Raw genomic sequence first — 15,717 nt, 5'->3', positions numbered from 1 at the left:
GACAAGGTCACATGGTGGGGAGGCTCCCAGATGTATGGGAGGCTCCCATACACAGTCTGAGTGCAGGGAGGCACCAACCATATTATGCTTTGGTCTGGGTTATCATGCTCACCTCCTTGGTGAGTCTGGCTAAAGTTATGATGGTAACCTGAGGGCCTCCCACAGGTTCCTGTTTCAGGAGTAATCCCTGAGGGGACAGCAACTGAGAGCTGCTTGGGTCCTGGTGAGATAACCCCGCCCCCTTTTTTTTTGGTGGTAGTGGTACTGGGGTTTGAATTCAGGGCCTGGGCTTTGCTAGGCAAATGCTCTACCACATAAGTCTTGTTCCCACCCCTTTTTTACTTTAGTTTGTTTTTCAGATAGGGTCTCTTGCTTTTGCCCAGGCTAGCATCAGACTGAGATCCTCCTACCTCTGCCTCCTGAGTAGCTGGAATTATAGGTGTGTACCACCATGCCTTGTGCAGGACAACATATCTTAATGGGATGTTTGGGAATCAAAGCTGTTGCATTGTTCCATCCTTACAACAACTGGGGAGGCATGCATTTTACATGAGGAAGTTCCCATTTTACAAATGAGGAAACTGAGGCTCAGAGAGATTGGTTTACTTGAAATCACCCAGGCAGTGAATGATGGAGCTGGGCCTGAACAAAGCTTGGATTCTCCCCATGTTCTGTTCTTTTCCCATTGCCGCATAAGTTCGGAAAAAGGCCTGGCATTGGCCCCTCCCCAGCCCACTGTGGTGGGCTGTGAAGACAGCTCGGAGTCTGCTGGAGACAAAAAGGCCAGTGCCTTGCTGACCTGATTCTGTGGTGAGGCACTCAGGGTCACAGAGAGGTGCATTCTTTCCCCTCATCACCTAGCCCCTGGCTTCCTGGAATTTTTGTTAGAATTCCAAATTACTTGGCAATAAGTTCTTTTCCCCATAGTTTTTGCAAACAGGAACCCAGCACCCCTCTAATTCCAGACCACACACTTTCACACCCTTCCCTTCTCTATATGGGTGCCAGGACTCTGTTGGGAGCATGCAGATCTGATTGCAGACCTCAGCCAGGTGTGGGCTAGGAGGTAGCAACCTCCTGGCATATGCTGGTCCCCAAGGGAGGCCTCAATGTCCAAAGACTCAGGGTAAATCCCTGACTGGCCACTTCCTGTGTAACCTTGGGAATATTCTCTCTGGATCCCAGTTTCCCCATCTCTTACAGGAAAGCCATCTTGGTGAGAGGCTCAGGTGAGATCATGTCTGTGAAGAGGTTTTATCGCCATAATTATTTGATTAGCTGGAGGTCAAGTTTGTCTGGCGCATTGTTTAGGAGAATCTCTGCAATGATGGAAGCATGCCCTATTGTGCTCTGCAATTCAGTGGCCATGAGCCACATGTGGCAAATGCTCCTGATGAGCTGAATTTTTAATTTAATTGTATTCTAGTGAGGTGAATTTCACATAACACCAACTAATCACCTTACTGTGAGCAGTCCAGTGGCATTTAATATTCTCACAATGCCATGCACCCATTCTTCTATCTAGTTCCAGAATATCCTGTCATCCCCCAAAAGAAAGCCTGCTCACATTAAGCAGTTGCTTCCTGTCCCTCCTTCCCCAGATCCTGACAGCCACAACAATACTTCCTGCCTCTGTGGCTTTACCCCTTTTGGACCGTTCATGTAATTGTGCATCTTCACATATGGCTGTGAGCTTTTGTGGTTGGCTTCTTTCTCTTAACAATAATACAATGCAGCATGCATCAGGACTGCATTCCTTTTTAATGATCAAATAATATCATTTTGTTTAATTTTAATTAATTTAAATTTAAATAGCCATTTGTGGCTGGTGGCCACTGAACCAGACAATTCCTCTGGTGTCCTTCATGGCAAGTGATGGAGTAGGGCCTCTGTGGGCCTGCTATTTCCTAAGAAGACCCCAGGGGAAAGTAGAAGGAACTAGAGAATGAAAAGACTGAGAAGGATGTCCGAGGTCCCCAAAGAAGCCCAAAGTTTTGCCTGATGACATCTATATCCACTATGTTTTCAGGTCTGAGGCCTACCACCGGGCTACAGATGTTAAATCATTCAATCTGCACAGAGGTCCCCCCCACCTTAAAGTTTTTCTTTTTTGATATAGTCTTGCTATGTAGCCTAGGCTGGCCTTGAATTTGCAATCCCCTTTGCCTCAGTCTCAACAGTGCTAGGATTGCAGGCACATGCCACCATGCCCACCTTCACAGAGATCCTTGATGTACACCTGTCCTGCCTTTCATTCTTTTTTTTTTTTTTTTTTAACGGAGTGGTCGACTGGGGCTCAGAGGGCTGAAGAAACTCGTTCAAGGTCACATATCTGGTAAGTGGCAAAAGACAGGTCTATGAACCTAGGTCTTTGAACCATGGGCCCTTGCTGAGGCCCATGGTTTTCACTGTTAGGCTGAAGTGTTGAAGCCTGACCCTGTAGCTAGCTCCCACCCTAACTTCCGCACACAGGGGCAGGGTTTCCCAGCTCCATCTCACACCAGCATTTCTGAGCTCACTGCAGAGATCTGGGACTTTTTTGAGAGACAGAAGGAGTGGCTCATGGATTAGGGAGCAGCCTCTATCTGTTTCCCATTGTTTATCAATGAGTAACCTGGCCATGCCCTCAGCAGGCCCCCCCTATTAATTGATCTGGGAAGGAGGCTCTGTTAATTACTGATCCAGAGTAAACAGGGCTGAGAGAAATGTGGCTGATAGCAGATAGGTTCCTCAGCTCTTTGCCCTCTGGGAAAGGGCAGTGGGAAGGGGCAAAGGAGAGCAAAGGGAAGGAGTGGTCCTAGGAATGTCTTTGGGGTGGGGGAGGGAAGGCTGGCTTCTTTGTGTCCCAAAGAGTCAATCTGTAGATCCTCTGGAAACAAGGTCCCTCTGGGCTCCCAGTGTGCTGTGCCCTGCCAAAGGGATAGGGATGGGGAACAGCAGACTCTGATATCCATCTTCTTCATCCCTCCCCTTATCCATCATCCATTGTCCATACATCCTCCTCTTCATCTTTCCCTTTCAACATCCTTCTACCCTTCCTTTCACCCAGTCTCCCCTTTTATCCCTTCATTCATTTCTCTTTCTTTCCTCATTTAATTGATCTATTATTTTCTTACTCAATTTATTTACCCAAAGGTCTATGTCTCTCTTGCACTCTCCCTCCCCACTACCCCTCACTCATCTTCCTCCTTCCTTCCTCCTTTTCCTGTGTACTGACCATAGTGGTCACTACATTCTAGGGAAGAGACTGATTCCCTTCCAAGCCCAGCCACAGGGTTCTGAGTTTGTGTCCTACACAGTCTTAGCCTAGTTAACTCTTGACTACCTCCATCCTGGTCACTTTCTCCAGGTAAGATGCAGTCTCCCTGACCCTGGAAAAGGGTAAAACTTTGTTCCTTCAACCTAGGGACCATATAACTTATTGTCCAAATGGGCCCTTTAGAGACTGCAGAGCTGATTATCACTTCTGGGTGTTGAGTGATCTGGTACAGTCGTGGGCAAACCGGAGCATTTGGCAGACTGTCCTCAGCCCCAGCCTTGGCAGGCCTGCAATTCAGAGCTGAGCCTGGGTTTGGGGGTGGTCCTGTGAGTACAGCCACACTTTAACGTCAACCCCTTGGTCAGAGCTAGGTCTCTGACTCTCTGGGACCCCGGAGCCTAAGCTCCTGCATGACACAGAGTAGTCTGAAATGGGCTTTCCAGGAGGGAGCTCATTGGAACCACCCTGTGTGGAGGACGATGTAGAGGTTATGGGGAAACTGAGGCTCAGAGTGTGAAAGTATTTGTCACAACCTCACAGTTGGATAAACCTCTAACTCCACTCTCAGGTTACTCAATAAAATGACATAAAAAAATAAATCAGCCCAACAAGCCTATTTCCAAGCCCTAAACTATGTCTACAGATGGGGCACCTAAGTCTGGAAGGGGCATGTGACATTCTGGTTACCCCTGTGGCTAACCAGGTGAGCCGCTCAATTCCAAGTGGTCCTGGCAAGCAACAACATAAGCAGGAACAATGGCTATGGCAGGAACTCCTGTTAGGTGCATGCGCTGTTTTGGGTGCTTGGCCAGTTCAGGTGGGAGAGCAAGAGGGCAGGTGGAGGGCAGGCCCTTTGGGACCCCTGCTCCCACCCTCCTGCAGAACTCTCAGGTTGATCTGGGTACATGTGTTCTCCAGCTGCCACCACCATTACTCTACCACTGTGTAGGGAGATAAGATAGCTGCAGGCCATTAATCCAGGGGCCTGGCAGGGAGGCTGGGCTGGGGCCAGACACCACATCACAGGTGCAGATAAGCCCCCTCCTCCTGGCTCCCCTAGAACTGGGCCAGTGGAGGTTGCTGGGAAGTTTGGCCTCAGGTTCCAATCTCAGGTATCTGGAGAGGTGAGTGGAGCTTTCCATGGGGACTGGGACAGTTGATGGGCTGGGAAACAGGTGTGCAGGCTGATTGAGAGGAACCAGAGGTCCTGGGTTTTCACCTTAGTGTTTCCTCAGTCAGCTGTGGTCCTTGATGAGCCAGTGTGCCTCTGTTTCTACCTCTGAAAAAATGGGAAGGGGAACTAGATGCAATGAAGGGCTCTTACAGTTGGAAGGTGTCCAGTGACTGACCCAGGGGTGGTGAGGGGTGGACTTTTCTGTCTGCAGAGAGAGGGATGGGGTGTGTGGGGGCAGAGGAACCACCTTAGCTAAGGAGCAATGAGCCTGTCTTAGTCACTCTCACAAGAACAAGTGCATGGTGTCAGTGGTAGGGGTTGGGTGGGAGGCAGGATGAGGGATGAGTCCCTGAGCCTCTGTGCACTTCAGGGGGGCCATGCAGCACCCTAGATAGGTGCCTGGGTGCTGGAATAATGGAGTTTGATTCAGATCCCAGCTCTGCTACTCTTCTGTGGTGTAATCTTGGGGGAGTTACACAGCCTCTGGCCCCTCAGTTCTCCCCCACCCCCACCATACAATGAGGGATGATAACAGTATCTATGTGTTGTGATTTGGGGATTTGCTAGGAAGATCAATGTAACTTGCTTAGCCTGATGGCTGGCAGGTGGCAGGCACTCAGTAAATATTAGCTTTTATCATTCTTTCTTGGTCAGGTTCACAGGGCCTGGACAGCCTTCAATGCAGATTCTGTGTGACCACAGCAGTGGAGGAACCCAAAGCAATTGCTGGCTCATGATTCTAAAGTGTATTAGTTATATTTTTGTAAGTAATAAGCAACAAACTTAAAACAACCAACATTTATTCTCTCATCTGTTTTGGTGGGTTGGAGTTTGAGAATGACTGAGTAGGATGGTCTGACTCAGGGTCTCTCATGAGATCAAGATCAAGATGTTGCCTGGGGCTCCAGTCATCCTAATGCCTTGTGGGGTTGGAGAATCTGATTCTAAGCCCACAGGTGTGGCAGGTGGCCAGAAGGCCACGGGGCAGTTTGAGCATCCTCACAACATGGCAGCTGGCCTCCTGGAGCAGGTGTTCTAAGAGAGTCTGTATGGAGAAGGTGTAGCCTTTCCTTCCCTGCTCTCTGAGTTATCCACCTTGCTTCTGCTTGGTTCTGTTCAGTGGGAACATGTTACTACGTCCAACCCACACTCAAAGCAAGGAGAGCACCTGAGAATTTGCGGACGTATCTTACAACCACTGAAAACAGTAACGGCTTTTCTGTGCGCAGGTGCTCTTAGCTGGAAACATAGCATGCATTGTCTCTAAGCCCCATAACTACCTCCTGGTTCAGAGTGGCTGAGAGATTTGCCCAAGGCCACCCAGCTGGGATGCTCATGGTGCTGTCTTGTCTTTCCCATCCACCAGGCCATTTCCCACCCCAGGCAACCCCAGCTGAATCATCCCTAAGCTAGCCTTGGCTCTGAAGCCACACAGGACCAGCTGGGGAAGATGAAATTTTCTTGGCTGTAGGAATAGAAATAACATGTGAGACACAGCACTTAGGAAGAGTGGGGTCTGTAAGAGCTGCACTGGCGTGGGTTTGAGTTCTGACTCCACCATTTACTTCGTGCCTGTTTCCTCATCTACCTGGCAGGACTGCTGCAAGGATAAGATAAAGACTATATGGAGCAGATGTGTGTGCTAGTGGGACCAGTCAGCTCTTGGGCTGGGCTGCTACAGGACTGCTGTTCCTCTGAGGACTGTGCCCTCCTGGTGAAAGTGGTGTTCCCCTTCCTGGTGTGGAGCCCCCAATCCAGGTCTTGCTCAGCAAAAAGGAGCACACAGGGCAGGTAACTACTTGACTAGCCTGGTGGGTAAGGGTACAGCCAAGCCTGCAAGCCTTGGGACAGGAGGCTCCTCACTTGGGCAGTCAGGGCTCCCTCCCAGCTTTCCCCATTCTTCCTAGGGACCCTCTTCAGAGGGTCCTGGCAGGGAGCTCCCAGGGAGCCCCTTCCTTCAGCCTTCCTGTTCACTCCAGTGTGGAGGGATGTTGAAGCACTTGCCCACTTCCACCAGCAGAGGGCGAAGGTGCTGTGTCTGGGAACCTGGGAGAATCCAGGTGAGGTGACTGCAGGGCAGGGATGTTTTTGTCCTGGAAGTCCCTCAGCCCAGGGACTGGCTAGAGTGAGGTGACTTGGAGCAGAGTTGGCAAGGGTGGGGGCTGCATCCTATAGCTCCCCTGAAAAGATCAGTTTTAACTCCCTGAGATGGAGTCAAGGGAAAGGAGGAAAGGGTGGAGTTTCTAGGGTTTGCAATTTCGCATCTCAGTCCCTACCTTGTGCAGTATACAGAGGAGGAACAGAAGCCATCAGTTTCAGCCAGGCATGGGTGACTCATGCCTATAATCCTAGCTACTCAGGAGGTAGAGATCAGGAAGATCATGGTTTGAAATCAGCCCAGGCAATATTTGTGAGACCCTATCTTGAAAAAACCCATCACAAAACATAGCTGGTAGAGTGGCTCAAGGTGTAGGCCCTGAGCTCAGGCCCCAGTACTGGAAAAAAAAAAAAAAAGAAGAAGAAGAAGCCATCAGTTTCACCCCATAATTCATTCAGCAAATGTTGAATACCTACTGTGTGCCAGGCCCTGTGGCATGCAGGAGCGTATGGCAGATGTGGTCTCTTAAGGCTGGGCAGAGGCAAGATGTACAAGTGTCATAATTGTGAATGGCATGTAAAGGAAATAAACAGGAGCCAAGGGAGGCAGCAATAGAGGCTAGGTCTCCATTCACTGAGAGGATCAGGTGAGACCAGGCAGAGCAAGGAAGTGAGTCTGTGAGTGAGACCTGCCCCATTCACTATGTCCTACTCAATTGCAGTCTCCTATTGTCACCAGAAGTCACCACAAGTCACTATAGGAACTGGCGATGACACTGGGGGGGACGTTTAGTCTACCTGACACCTGCAGGCTCACACACAGAGTCAACCCTGCTGGAGGACCTGGAGTAGGACCAGTTTGGTTTCTGGCCTGGCTCCATCACTTTCCAACTGTGTGAAAGAATTGAAGGAACTCAGTCCTGCCTTTTGTTTGTTTTCACCCCCCCAGGGAGGGGGAATATCATTTTTTTTCAAATTTACTCTTTAAATGAAGGAGTGAATACTACCATGAGTTCAGGGTCACAAACAGCACCTGGAGTCACTTTGAAGGGTTCTGAACTGATTCTAGAGACACACAGGGGAAGCAAGCCCTTTAATAATTTTTTTTAACACATACTAGTGTTTCTTGCATGGTTTATCTCCCCAGTTATTGTCCAGAGGACAATTCCATAGGAATATGCAGGCACAGACTCAAGGCCCGGCTTTTTCTCCAATGTTGTGGAAAGGGACTGTACATCATGAGGCAGAGCCCTGTGCTCCTATGTTCCACTAGGACAGAACCCCTTTAATAATTGAATGGATAAATTGCAGACATTCATATAATAGAATATTATTCAGCAAGAAAAAAAGAAAGGAAATGAACTTGAAAGTTGTGAAAAAATATGGAGGAAACCTAGATACATACATACACTGACACTGCAGTTTTGACCAAGTGTGATAAAAAATAAATACATTTTAAAAAATCAAAAGAAATCTTAAAAGCAAAAATCAAAAATTCCTGTGCAGGGATTGCCCAGCTCAGTGGATGTGGAGAAGCTGTCAGTCAGTCCTATGTGATCGTCAGTTGTGTTAAATCACGTGTGATCTGCTGAGAGTTTCCCTGTGTTTCATTTTGTGAAAATATGTCTCCCCAAAAGTATATGATGCCCAAAAAGCAAGATAAAAGTTCTGGTAATTCTTCCAAGCCAAAAAGGGCACACAAAATATGCTTAATTTAAGTGATAAAGTGAAAATTTTAGTTTTGTTGAGTGGTGGCATGTCTGTAGCAGAATTGGTGTGTTTTGGGGACAATGAATCGAGCATCTGTAGTACAGCATCCTGAGCTCTGTGCATTCTGAATATGCGTGGTTTTTCCTCCATGATGGTCTCCTTGGAACCATAGATCTGAGGATACCAAGGGTCTACTGTATTCCCAAGTGAAAGCTGGCAAAACAAAAAGACTGTAGACTATATGGTTCCAGCTACATGACATTCTGAAAAAGGCAAAACTCTGGAGATAGGAAAAGGTTGCCAGGGATGAGGGGAGGAAAGGATGAATAGTGAGATACCTTATTTTTGGGGCAGTGAAACCATTCTGTATGACATTGATAAGGCGACTACATTGTACATTTGTCAAAATTCATAGCAAATACAGTATGGAGAGGACCCAATGTAAACTAGGCTTTTAGCTAATATTGGATCATTGACTGCTAACAAATACACCATACTAAGGCAAGATGTTAATAATAAGGGAAACTATGTGTATCCATTTTTCTATAAACCAAAAACCACTGTAAAAATAGTCTATTAATTTAACAAATGCCACATGCATCTAACATTATCTGTGTCAAAGACTCTCCCCGTTCCCCCTCCCCCGCAAAAGCTAGGAGCTTTTCTAATGAACAGTCATGGACTTGTGATGCTTACTAAAGGGGAAGTGATGAGCATGTGCTAATTGGAAGTTAGCACGTCTTAAAGCCCAGCAGTAATGACATCAGACTTTTAGAACTTGGACCAATGAAGAGTTCTTCAAGGAAGGGGTATTTCATTGCTAATATAGTTCAAAATTGCCACTTGGTGAGAAGAAAACAGAAGACTGGCTTCTGGGTTGTTTACTGGTGTTTTGAAAATCCTTGCTGGCCCGCCCCCATTTGCCTGTTCTGGTGATGTTCACTCCATTGCCCTGCCCTGGGCCCACCCCTGCCAGCATACGGGCATTTGCCACCTTCCCACTGCATGGCATGGAACCCTGCAGCCCATCTCTTAAGACCTTGTTAACATGAAGGAGAGGAGCTATGTCATTTCTCACATCTTTAAAATCCTTTTACTTTAAATAGGCTCTATTCTCTCTCTCTCTTTCTCTCTCTCTCTCTCTCTGTGGTTTGAACTTGGCCTCATGCTTGCTAGGCAGGCACTCTACTGCTTGAGCCATTTCACCATCCCTTTTTTGTGTTGGGTATTTTTGAGATAGAATCTCACAACCTATTTGCCAGGGCTGGCTTTGAACTGTGATCCTCCTGATCTCTGCCTTCTGAGCTGATGAACAGGTTCTAGGTTTACAACATAATTGGGCAGAAAGTACAGAGGATTCCATATGGTGCCCCCACTACTGTCTCTCACACCAGGGTGTCCCACAGCACAGTGGCACATTTGTTACTATTGATGAGCTTGCATCCACACATCATCACTCCAAATTTTGGTTTACATTGGGGTTCACTCTTGGCATTGTACACCCTAGGGATTTGGACAAATGCAGAATGACGTATCTCCACCATTGTAGTACCGTACACAATACTGTATGGTATTCTGTCCCACAAATCCTCTGTGCTCTGCCGATTCATCCGTGCCTCCCCGCAAACCCTGCACACACTAGTCTTTTTAAACTCCATGTTTTTGCCTTTTCCAGAATGTTATATAGTTGGAATCATACCATATGTAGCCTTTTTGCTTTTTTCACTTAAGAATTATGTATTTAGGTTTCTTCCATGTCTTTTTGTGGCTTGAATGCTCATTTCTTTGCATGGAATAATATTTCTTTGTATGGATATGTCACAGGTTATTTATCATCTTATTATTTTTTAAAGAGCAAACATTCCTAGAAGTCTCCCCAGCTGACTTTCTGTCACATCTCACTGGACAGAATCAGGTCATATGCTCCTTCCTAAGCTGGTTCCTGGCAGGACACCCAAGTCACATTACCCAAGTGACCAAGGGTCAGTCCTGGGGCAGGGTAGAGTCCAGACTCCTCTGAAGCTTTAGCCACTTAATACATGAACACATTCCGTGTGTGTGTGTGTGTGTGTGTGTGTGTGTGTGTGTGTGTTTGAGACAGAGATTTGCTGTGTACCCCAATCTGGCCTCCAACTTGAAATACACCTGTTTCAGCCTCCCATGTGCGAGGATGACAGGCATGGGACATCGTGCCTGGCTCATGAACAAATTTTTGCAATGCTTATTTAGTGAGGATGGCATGTGAACTGGTTGCTGGCTGAGTAACTAATAAGGTTTCCCCAGCAACCACATCTTTTTTTTTTTTAAATAAATTTTATTTATTTTTGCTTATAAGAGAATGCATTTTAGAAAATATAAAAACTCTAAAAGTAAACCAAACTCATCTACAATCTCAATTTCTGGTGATTACTGTTGTTAGCCTTCCTTCCTTCCTGAAGTGTGTCTGCATTTCGTCATTGTGATGCATATAATGAGGTTTGAAGTTCAGTCCATTCTAGTTTTGGCTGAGGCGTGGAGACAGACACCCCATGCAGAGGAGTTATGGGGTAGAACCCTGGGGTTGAGAACCCGTGAGATGGCTCACTTGTGCTGAGAGTGAAGGAGGATCAGGAACTGGAGATGTGGGGAGATTTTGAGAGAATTCTTTGTAGAAAGTTGTGATATAAGTCCCAGCCCCTTGGTGCCAACCCCAAACAGAAGAAAGTTTCCTTTTCCTGCAAGTCTGCTAAGACGGGCTTCAAGGACACCCCTTGGTGAAGCTTGTTATGTGTCCCTGGAGTTTGGGAGTCCCAGGGATCCTTGTCTGATGTGAGTCCAAGGTGAGGATCACCTTGGGAATGTATAGCAAGGACAGCAAACCAAAAACAACCCATTTTGAGAGCAAGGGATGTGAACATATGTCCTGTGGACCAAACGAGGGCCATGTGTGAGGGACTTGGCCTGACAGGATCCTCTGGAGGGGCGATGGAACTGAGGATCAGTGAGTGGGCCCTGGGGAAGGGGCAGTCAAGTGCAGTTTACACCTTTGCAGGGGGTCCTGGAGCTCTCTCAGGTCTGAATTCTGTTCTCCCAGGCTTCCCCTCACTTTCCTAGTGCCCCCTTCACATCCTCCCAGTCTGTTGTTCCTGGTCCTTGTGATTGTTCTTCTCCACGGGTCAAGATAAAGTCCCAACACCATACCCCTTCCTTTGGGTTTGTAAAAACTCTGCCAGATGTTAGTGGGTCTTCCTCTGCCACATGTAAACAGTTTGAAAGTTAGAAGAGGGTTTTGACAAAGAAGGAAAAGTTAGAATTTCTGTACTTGGTCTGTGACACAGTATATACTTAAAGGCAAAACACCTCATTATTATCAAAGAACCCACAGAATACACTCAGGCAAGGACCATCCTCCCAAATACCTTTACTTTTCTTCTTTTGGGGCTTCAATTAAAAATATAATAGGTTGTTTCACTTTATTTCCTATGTCTCTTTCTCTCACTTCTATATGTTTTCCAACTTTAATCTCTCTGTGCTTCATTCTGGATAAGTTTCTTTAGACCTAACTTCTAGCTCACTAATTTTCTTCTCAGCTATATCTAATTTGCTGCAAACCTAACAACAAGTTCTGAGCTAGAATTTCTATTTAGTTCTTTTAAAGATCAATTATATCACTTTTTTATAGTTTCCACTTCCCTGACAAATTTTCAAGCTTGGATTTGTATTTCTTTTTTTGCATGAATATGTTTATTTTTGCTAGGATTTATATTTCTTTGAACACAGTAAGCATAGTTGTTTTTAGTTTGCTATCTGATACTACCAATATTTTATATACCTTTGGGTCTATTTCAGTCATCTGTTGTTTCTTTTGTTCTTGTCTTGGATTTTGGAATAATATTTTGAAGTATAGAATTCAAGATCCAGTGAGTATTTTTACTTGCTTTTAAAAATGGGCTGATTTATATCAGATTCATTCCTGGATGGCCCTGGGCTGCAGTCGCAGTTCTGTGCTGGGTCTGGGTTTGTGGCATTCCTAACTCTGACAGTCTCTAGGTTTTCACCTCTTTCCCTCCAGAGCTGAGAGGAACACAGAGCAAAGCCTTGCTCTAGTGTGCTCCCAGGACAGTAGATATCCCTGACACTGAAAGTTGCTTTGTAAGCTGAGCTCATCATTCTGAATTCTTGTCTTCTCTCAGGTTTTTTTTTTTTTTTTTTTTTAGCAGTATTGGAGTTTGAACTTAGGGTTGTATGCTTGCTAGGCAGGTGCTCTCAGACTTGAGCTACACCCCCAAGCCCTTTTGTTTTAGTTATTTTTCAGACAGGGTCTTGTATTTTTGCTTGGGGTTGGCCTCAGACTGGGATCCTCATACCTCTGGCCTCTGAGTAGCTGGGATGATGGGCCCATGCCTCCACACTTGGCTTATTGATTGAGATGAGGTCTCACCTGGGCTGGCCTCAAACTACAAACTTTGATTCTCTCAATCTCTGACTTCTCAGTAGCTGGGATTATAGACATGAATTACCACTCTCAGCTTCTCTCATGTCTTATCCCAGCAATTCCTCAGTAGTTCGTAAACTTTGATGTTTTCAAGATACTGCTTTTCTAATTTTTTTTTTTGACCTACCATTCTTTCATGTCCTCAGAAGAATCTGGACTGAATCACCTTGTCTAACCTTGACCAGCAGTTTACAGGCAGAATGAGTGACGGTGACTTTCAACATCCAGAAATAGCAATGTTGGCCTCATCTGATGAAGGAGGCTTTACTGCCTCCTGGCCAAGGCCACACTTGACTTAGGCATGCAGATGGTGCCCACCTCCCTCACAGCTATTCTCTTGGCCCCCGTTGTCCTCTCGCCACAAGCAGAAGCAGTGACAACTGAGGAGTGAAAAGTTTGGTCTCAGTGGTGACTTGGCCAGCTACTAGTCCCTTACCCTGGATGAGGAAGTTATTTCCTCTCTTAGGACTTTGGGTCTTAAAATACTTTACTTGCAACATGGGATAAAGAATCAGATCTAAGATTATTTCCTATCACGATGCCTGAGAAAATCCCCATCACATGTCTTGTCATATTTAGAGGCTCACAAATGTTTGGTGAATCTGAATCTGAAACAGTTACACGACTATACCAATTTAGTTGTATTAGAAAAGTCCTCCAAATAACAACAACTTTAAGCAGAGAGCTTATTTCTCCTTCTCGTAACAGGCACCTGAAGGCAGGAAATCTAGGGTTTGGTGATGATGGTGATTCTGCTTTGGTGGATAGATGTCTGCCATTCATCCTGCTGCTGTTCTAGCCTTGGGGCACTCTCTCACTGGTCCACGATGCTGCCATACTGCTCTTGCGTTCAGGCAGCAGGAGGAGAAATGGCAGAAAAAGGTCACAGCTCTCCCATGCAGGGAGATTTGTGGGCAGTCCTGAACACACACCTGCTTAATCTCATGGGCCAGACCTTGCATATAGCTCACCAGGAGCTGCCAAGGAAGTGGGGAAGTGGAATCTCTAGTTTGAGTGCACTGGGGTGTTTGTAGGGTTCTTTTTCTACGGAAGACAAGGAAAAGGGAAATTGATAGTCAATTGGCAGTTTCTGACATAATGACCTTGACTGAGTTACTTTTCCTTGTTGGAAAATGATGTTCTCCTTCATTTTTCCATCTACAGAAATTGGTGGCACTCATGGCATTTCGAGTGGCACATTCTTCACTATGCAGAACACATTGGACATTTAGTGTCTCTGTCTCTGGGTCGTACCTCTCAAATGACAGTGACATCCCTAAACATTATGACCATCCCCAGGCAAACAAACCCACTCTTCCAACTGCCCCTAGGGGACAATACTACTCCTGGATGAGAAGCTGTGGACAAGATGATTCTAAAGTCCTTCTAACGGTGGCTTTCTGTGTTAGTCTTGGTTCTGTGTATGTGGATCTCAGGCTCTTCATCAGTCACGTGGCCAAGGGGAGGGGAATGGATGGGAATGCAGATGTCTGCTTCAGTCCTTCTTGACTTTGATGGAGTTGAAAATCGTTATGTAGGTAGAGCTAAGGACATTGATGGGTCTCAGGTGGTCAGAGAAGGAGAAAGGATGGAAGGAAGGACGAGGCCAGGACAGAACTTTCCAAGGAATTGGGATGGGGGTGGGGAGTGGAAGTATGGTCCCCCGTGAGCCCTGCCCCTCCCCCCCCCACCGCCTTCCCCAAGGCACTGCACCATGCCCCTGGTATGAGGGATGGAGGAAGAAGCTGGCACATGGGCCTTCATCTGTCATGATGTCCTCATTAGTGGCTCCCATGTCCATTGGCGAGACTTCATAAGCGGGGCCCATCTGACCTTTCAGGCAGTAGATGCTCCACCTGGCAGAGCTGATCAAAGAATGGTGACCAAGAGGCTGCAGGATCTGGGCTTGTGCCCAGTGGCTCTGCCTCAGGTCTCAGTCTCTTCCTGCCCCTAGACCCTACCCACATGGAGGGCAATTAGGCAGATAGTGCTCTGCTCACCCCATGGGTCCTGATGAACACAGCGGGAGGATGTGTGAGTCAGGAGACTCACACTGCCTGGATCCAAAGCGGGTCTGACATTTACATAATGGTGTGAATGATGGACGAGTTACTTGACCTTTCTTTCTTTTTTGTTGGCTCATCTGTAAAGAGGAGATAGTAGTTCATATCTCACAGGGTCACTGTGACTTGTATATGAGACAGTATGGCCAGGTTATGGAGAAGAGTGCCTGCTGCAGTGCAGGCATTCAGTAAGTGTTGGTCATCATGACCCTGTGTGGAGCCCCTCCTCTCTGTACCTGACCCTGGAGAATCTGGTGCATACTGTGTGGCCTAGAGAGCTTAAGGGTCTTGCCCAAGGTTCCTCAGCCAGCCAGCGTGGGCAGGGGCCTGTCTACCCCAAAGTTCCTGCTCTCTACCATCCCATGATGAAGGGAGAGACTCTCTGAAAGGAAAGAAGTAGCTTGGTGATGGTTGTTCTGCTCAGAGAAACTGGGATGTGGGGGATGAAAGTGATGGAGGTGGTGGAGAGGGATGCAGGCCACACAGCTTATGGTGCTTAAAGGTTCAGAATGTTTACCAAGGCTGGCGAAGAGTGAGGGTGAGGGATGTGAGTGTTCTTGGAGGATGATAGAGTGGGATGGAGGGCAGAGTGGATCAATGAGGCTACATAGCAAGCAAAGTCAAGTGAGTCTCCACTCAGAGTTGACAACTGAGTCCCCAGCTGCCTCAGCTGTGCCCATTCTGGGTCCAGGAACTCAGAGAAAGCTGCTCCCTGCCACCTGCCCTGGTGCAGACATAGATTCAGGCTTTTGTACACTGTTAGATTTTGGTCTTCTTGTACCTAGGAGTGCATGCTGGGAGCTGGAAGGAGGAGTTAACTCAGATCAAAATGATTTGTTCTTGAAAGTCATTCAGGACAAAGGGAGGGAGAATTAGAGGGCTCATGAGCAGGCTTTCCAGAGTCAGCCAGCAGCTCAGAGCCCTGCCATACTTGTTGCTG

General features: G+C 46.9%; 1 protein-coding gene and 1 pseudogene across 1 annotated transcript in view; one reads left to right on the top strand and one right to left on the bottom strand.

The window, feature by feature from the left end:
- The first annotated feature begins 2,276 nt into the window (after nucleotides 1–2,276).
- The window catches only part of Golga7b (golgin A7 family member B), a 59,975-nt gene continuing 46,534 nt past the window's right edge, over nucleotides 2,277–15,717 (top strand). The window contains exons 1-3 of the mRNA XM_074078577.1: nucleotides 2,277–2,335; nucleotides 5,088–5,196; nucleotides 6,029–6,224. The gene's annotated coding sequence lies outside the window, so the exon portion shown is untranslated. The remainder of the gene's footprint in view (nucleotides 2,336–5,087; nucleotides 5,197–6,028; nucleotides 6,225–15,717) is intronic.
- LOC141425275 (small nucleolar RNA SNORA73 family) lies at nucleotides 7,648–7,839 on the bottom strand (annotated as a pseudogene).

Source organism: Castor canadensis, chromosome 7, assembly GCF_047511655.1.
Source record: "Castor canadensis chromosome 7, mCasCan1.hap1v2, whole genome shotgun sequence".
NCBI classification, from domain to species: Eukaryota; Metazoa; Chordata; class Mammalia; order Rodentia; family Castoridae; genus Castor; species Castor canadensis.
The sequence above is the reverse complement of the archived record's forward strand: the minus strand, read 5'-3'. Positions and strand labels throughout refer to the sequence as shown.